The following is a 7,055-nucleotide window of genomic DNA, read 5'->3' as shown; positions in this document are numbered from 1 at the left end:
TGTTTGATCCTTCAATCAAAGGTATCCCTGCATGATTATGACCATCACGGGCAATAGATATACCGTAGGTCTGCATTAAATAGATATACCGTAGGTCTGCATTAAATAGATTAACCGTAGGTCTGCATTAAATAGATATACCGTAGGTCTGAATTAAATAGATATACCGTAGGTCTGCATTAAATAGATATACCGTAGGTCTGCATTAAATAGATTAACCGTAGGTCTGCATTAAATAGATATACCGTAGGTCTGAATTAAATAGATATACCGTAGGTCTGCATTAAATAGATATACCGTAGGTCTGCATTAAATAGATATACCGTAGGTCTGCATTAAATAGATATACCATAGGTCTGCATTAAATAGTTAGGATGTAGGTCTGCATTAAGTAGATATATAATAGGTCTGCATTATTTTGATTGAGATCAATGTTTGATCCCAATGTTCAAAAGACAAAACTTTTCTGTTCCAAATGTTAAATTACGAACATCCCTACCTACTGGCTGTAAAACAGGCCCCCAAAGGACGACTTGTATGAAATTTGCTAAACACAAATATCAGATCGAACAAAAGCAAACCCAATAATTCATAATTCATAATTTTATTTATCAAAAATAATTATTGAAAATTCAAAGATATTTGTAATTAGAAAGTGAGCTTTTCGTAAATGAATGATGAAAAATGAACAATAAAAAAGATATCGTAAACAAATCAGAAAAATGTTTTTCCAATTTGTTGAATAATATGTGTAATCAATACGAATATATATAGTTAGAATGTGTTTAGATATATTTGTGATATAAAGTTTTTGAATTAGATAAATATTTTGTATATTTACACAGACTATAGTATTTAATTAAAAATAGAAATTTATTTAAAGTTTATTTATTCAATCTTTGATTATCTACCATCCAAACAGAGATTAATACTTTATATATATAAAAATATCGATATATCCTTATCTTGTTTGTCTGGGTGTTTCTTTGTTACCGATAAACGGCTGAACCGTTCGGGCCCAAATTTGTTGTGGGACCTCACATGACCCCAGAGAAGGTTTATGGAACTTCCAAATTGAAAAAAAATTTCTGGAAAAAAGGAATGATATATACTTTGGAGAAACAACCTCAGCGGGAGCGGTTGAAAGAAGAGTTGAGATCTAGCCTAGTCTCTATACGCAGTCTAGAATAAGAATAACACCATTTTTCTCAAATTTAAAATTTGTTCAAACGCTAAAAATGTACTATTTTTGTTAACTTTTTTTCCACTTTTGAAAACTCTTTTATTAGTTCAACCGCTATGAAATACAGGTTTTTGTTTTCAACCGCTGGGCTTAAGATTTTTCAAAATCTAAAACCCAGCGGTTGAAAACAAAAAAGTTTCTGAAAAAACTTAAGCCAAACGGTTAAAGAAAACATTTTTCATGAAAAACTGTTTTCAAGTGGTTAAAAGCAACCCAGCGGCTGAAAGCAACAATGTTTTTCAAGAAAAACTGTTTTCCAGTGGTTAAAACCAACAAAATGCAAAAATGCTGTTTACTAAAACTTTGGTTAATAAAATGTTGGTTGCCAAAATGTTGGTTACTAAAATATTGGTTACTAAAATGTTGGTTACTAAAATGTTGATTACTAAAATGTTGGTTACTAAAATGTTGATTACTAAAATGTTGATTACTAAAATGTTGATTACTAAAATGTTGGTTACTAAAATGTTGGTTACTAAAATGTTGGTTAATAAAATGTTGGTTACTAAAATGTTGGTTAATAAAATGTTGGTTAATAAAATGTTGATTACTAAAATATTGGTTACTAAAATGTTGGTTAGTAAAATGTTGGTTACTAAAATGTTGGTTACTAAAATGTTGGTTAGTAAAATGTTGATTACTAAAATGTTGATTTCTAAAATGTTGGTTACTAAAATGTTGATTACTAAAATGTTGATTACTAAAATGTTGTTTATGCCTAGGGATAGGCGTCGTTCCTAGGGTAGGGAACGGTCGTTCTTTAACGGGAATAAACGGAACGGACAGGAACGAACGATTTTTAAAAAGTAGAAACACGCCCAGTCCATAATGTTACCAAATTGTTAGTTACCTAAAATCCGCCCATTTAATGATTTAAAGTTATTAGTTTACATCATCCTTCAGGTCGTCAAAACAGAATATTATCCTTGGTATTTTCATTTTTTGGTGTTAAATATGACAAATGGAGCTCAAGAAGATGTTTGTGTATTGGGTTTTCGACTAGGGATGGACTGGTACATTAGTCACTGTTATAATATCTCCATCACTGGATTAATTATATTTTCAATAAAAGCCTCAATCTGTCTTTTCAAGGTGGGTTCAGGTGTTTAGTCAGTATTTTTTCCATCAAATAGTCTTATGGGATTATTTTTAAATTTTTTTTTTTGAGTTTTTGCCATCTTCTATCTCCTTTTGTTTTTTAATATGTTGAGTTTTATCATCTAGTATAATTTTTTAATTCTAACACCCTTTATATGAATTACTAATATGTAATATTCATCTATTATACACTATATAATAGCTATTCATAATCCAAACACAATATTTATCTAAACACTAAAATTTATATCATAAACTTTAGGTTCATTAAGGCCCCCCCCCAAAAAAAAAAATCCCCCAAACGTCGCACAGTCTCTAAATATTTAACCCTCCTTTTTCCCTCCCCTAGTCCCCTTATATAATACAAAAAGCTCTTATTATGATATAAAATTCTGTATATGGAGATATTTTTAAATATTTTGTAACTATTAAAGGCTATCCCCCCCCCTCCCATCCCCCACCCAAATACGTATGCGGAAGCTACGCAACTTGTTCTGGGTGTGTTTTATGCAAGATGCGTAATCATAGTTGACGGCTAACGGTGAATTTGATTCAAAAATGCGTACAGGCCACAATTTAACTCGGTAGAATGCATGTTTATTATATAACCTCGTGGCGGGGAGATAGGCTCTGCATCACACTTGTCAGTCGGTTTAAACTTGTAATATCTTATACTTTTGGATTTAATATTGCTAGATAAAAAAAGATGTATAGAAGAATTAAAATCCGAACAGATGGAATTTATCTTTAAAACAAGAATATATCTGAATAACAAAGATATATCTCAAAAACAAAAATATATCTAACTAACCAGAATATATCTGAATAACAAGAATATATCTGATTAACCAGAATATATCTGAATAACAAGGATATATCTGAATAACAGGGATATTTCTGAATAACTAGAGTATATCTGTATAACAAGGATAAATGTGGTTAACAAGAATATATCTGAATGACAAGGATATATCTGAATAGCAAGGATATATCTGAATAGCAAGGATATATCTGCATGACAAGGATATATCTGAATAACAGGGATATTTCTGAATAACCAGAGTATTTCTGTAAAACAAACTTATATCTGAACAGAAAGAATATATCTAAATAACAAGGATATATGTGGTTAACAAGAATATATTTAAATAACTAGGATAAATCTGGTTAACAAGGATATATCTGAAAAACAAGGATATATCTGAATAACAAGGATATATCTGAATAACAAGAATATATCTGAATAACAAGGATATATCTGAATAACCAGAATACATCTAACTAACAAACTTATATCTGAACAGCAAGAATATATATAAATAGCAGGGATATATCTGGTTAACAAGAATATATCTGATTAACCAGAATATATATGAATAACCGGAATATATCTGAACAACAAGAATATATCTGATTAACCGGAATATATCTGAACAACAAGGCTATATCAAAATAACAAGAATATATCTGATTAACCAGAATTTATCTGAATAACAAACTTATATCTGAACAGCAAGAATTTATCTAAATAACAAGGATATATGTGGTCAACAAGAATATATTTGAAAAATAAGGATATATCTAACTAACAATGAAATATCTGAAAAACAAGAAAATATCTGATTAACTAGTATATATATGAATAACAAGGTTATATCTGAATAACAAGAATATATCTGATTAACCAGAATATATCTGAATAACAATGATATATCTAAAAAACAAAAATATATCCGAATAACAAGGATATTAAATAACACGGATATATCTAAATAAGAAGAATATATCTGAATAACAATGATATACCTAGATAATAATGATATATAAATTAAAATAATATATATGAATAACCAGGATATATCTGAATAACAAGAATATATATGAATAAGAAATATATCTAGATAACAAGAATATATCTAAATAACAAGAATATACCTTAATAAAAATGATAAATCTGAAAAACAAGGATATATCTGAATAACAAGGATATACCGAAATAAAAAAATAACAGGGATATATCTTTACGACAAGAATATATCTGAAAAGAAGAATATACCTGAATATCAAGAATATATATCAAATAACAAGAATATACCTGAATAATAATGATATATCTGAATAACAAGGATATATCTAAATAACAAGGATATATCTGTACGACAAGAGTATATCTGAAAAGAAGAATATATCTAAATAACAATGATATATTTGAATAACGTGGATATATCTGTATAACAAGAATATATCTGAATACATTACAAGGATATATCTGAATAACAAGGACATATCTGAATACAAGGATATATCTGAATAACAAGGACATATCTGAATACAAGGATATATCTGAATAACAAGAATATATCTGAATAACAAGGATATATCTGAATAACAAGGATATATCATATCTGAAAACAAGGATATATCTGAATATCAAGAATAAATCTGAATAACAAGGATATATCTGAATAACAAGAATAAATCTGAATAACAAGGATATATCTGAATAACAAGAATAAATCTGAATAACAAGGATATATCTAAATATCAAGAATATATTTTAATGACAAGAATATATTTGAATGAATTTAATATATCTGAATAACAATGATGTATCTGAATAACAAGAATATATATGAATAACAAGAATATATCTGAATAACAATTACTGATAAATTGAACTAAAGATAACCACACAAAATATGATTTTAAAAATGTGTAGTTTTAAGAGTAAATAAAAAAATTTAGAAAAAAGAACAAGCAATATAATTTTGCATTCATATGCAGTAATATTCAACTATTTTGTCAGATAAAAAAATTGCATATTATTCAACGAAAACCAAATTAAATGATTTTTTTTATTTTAGATTTTTCCTTGTTTATTTAAGAGAAATGTTTTTAATGGTTTTAATAAAAAATAAAAATATGGTTTATATTGTAGGGGCCTTCTAGTCCTTTATAACTGCAAACCAAAATTGCACAACTGTTCATGACCTCAAGCATTGAGTGCAATTTTTTTGCCCTTTCTCTGCTATCATTAATAACAGAATGAGGGCTTAAATAGTATTTTTTTCCCTTTCAATTTATATTTCATCCAAAACTTCTGGAAAATTCTGGAGTGATGTATTTCTAAACTACGACGCAGAAAATGCATTATTTCATCAGGCGTAGAAATTTCCCCTGCAAGTCTTACTTTCCCCGACCTTAGTCCTACGCATTTTGCGTCAAAAATAACCGGCGCGAATGACGCCCGCGAAAAGGGTTCAACAACCTTTCGGGGTCAATGGTGGAAATAGGTCGGGTAGTTGTAACGCAAATTATAACTGAGAGAGAAACTCGTAGAAATCCTTTACGCATTAATGCGTCATTACATAATGTACATACTTACAGAAAGTTCTAGAAACAACCAGTTATTATAAATAATTACAAAATCAAACAGAATTTTCACCCGCAATTTCACCATTTCTAGGACAATATGAACTACTTTGTTCCAATTGCAGATGACAGAGGCGCAACTAGGGGGGGGGGAGTGGCCAGGCATGCGCCCCCCCCTAACACCTGAGAGGGGGGGGGGACCTGCAGAATGAAATGAAAGGTTGGCGAATATCAGTATCACAGGAGTCAGGAATAATAAAACCAAAAGAGTTATTGTAGAAATGGTTACTATGGTTAGTTTTAAAAAAGATATTTTTGTCTTTCTGAATTCTCAAGGCTACAGGCTATTGTAAACATGTAATGTAAAAAAGTTCCGAACTGTATTGTACTTGTGTTGAGATATTAAAGGTTTACACCACTCGGTGCAAAGATTTCGGGATTAGAATATTAGAGTTTGTGGCAAAAACTCAGTTCCAAATCCTGAGAATATTCTGGGACTGAACCTGACCAACTTCTAACTGATTATCATATTTGATAACTGTAACATGTTTATCTTCTTTGAAAGTACTTCTATAAAATCGAAAATGAAATAAGATTATGAATGTTGGTTAGAATGATCAATCATAAATTCAATAACTTCAGGAGAAAACGTAACATTATCTGTCCTTTTTCCATGTAGATGATTAAAATTATATATTTATTTTGATGTGTTTTTTTCAGAATATATAAATGATTATTTCTAGTAATTATATCTGTAATTAAACCAGGTACTTAACAAATTTTCTTTGGCGCTCCGCGCACACATTAAAAGAATTAATTGACTCTTATCGTTAATTTTATTGTTGTTGAAAGTATAATTTTTAAAACACACAAGAAAGAAACGATTTGAATTGAACACAGCCAAATCTGCATGCAACAACAAACATCAAACCCTTAAAAAAGCACTTTTATTTTGAAAAATTTTCTAAAGGGGGAGCAAGCTAGACCATTCTAAAATAATATTTTGCCCCCTTAGCAAAGGTGCTAGTTGCGCCTCTGGTAAATAAACATTTATTTTTTTGTCATATTTCCAAGTCCCCATTACAAAAAAAAGTGGAATGACGACAGTACCCTTTACAGGGGCGCAAATGGTACTTTTAATTGGTGGGGAGGGGGGGGGGGCTAAATAAAATTGTCAAGGGTTGGGGGGATGTGGTCAGTGAGGAAAGGTCAAAAAAAATTTTTTTAATTGTTGCAGAGTTGGCTCTCTGATTAATTTATACCGATTTCTTTTCCTATCCTATTCCTATCCTATTCCTATCCTATTCCTATCCTATTCCTATCCTATTCCTATCCTATTCCT

Source organism: Eurytemora carolleeae, unplaced genomic scaffold (genome assembly GCF_000591075.1).
Source record: "Eurytemora carolleeae unplaced genomic scaffold, Eaff_2.0 scaffold141, whole genome shotgun sequence".
NCBI lineage: Eukaryota > Metazoa > Arthropoda > Copepoda > Calanoida > Temoridae > Eurytemora > Eurytemora carolleeae.
The sequence above is the reverse complement of the archived record's forward strand: the minus strand, read 5'-3'. Positions refer to the sequence as shown.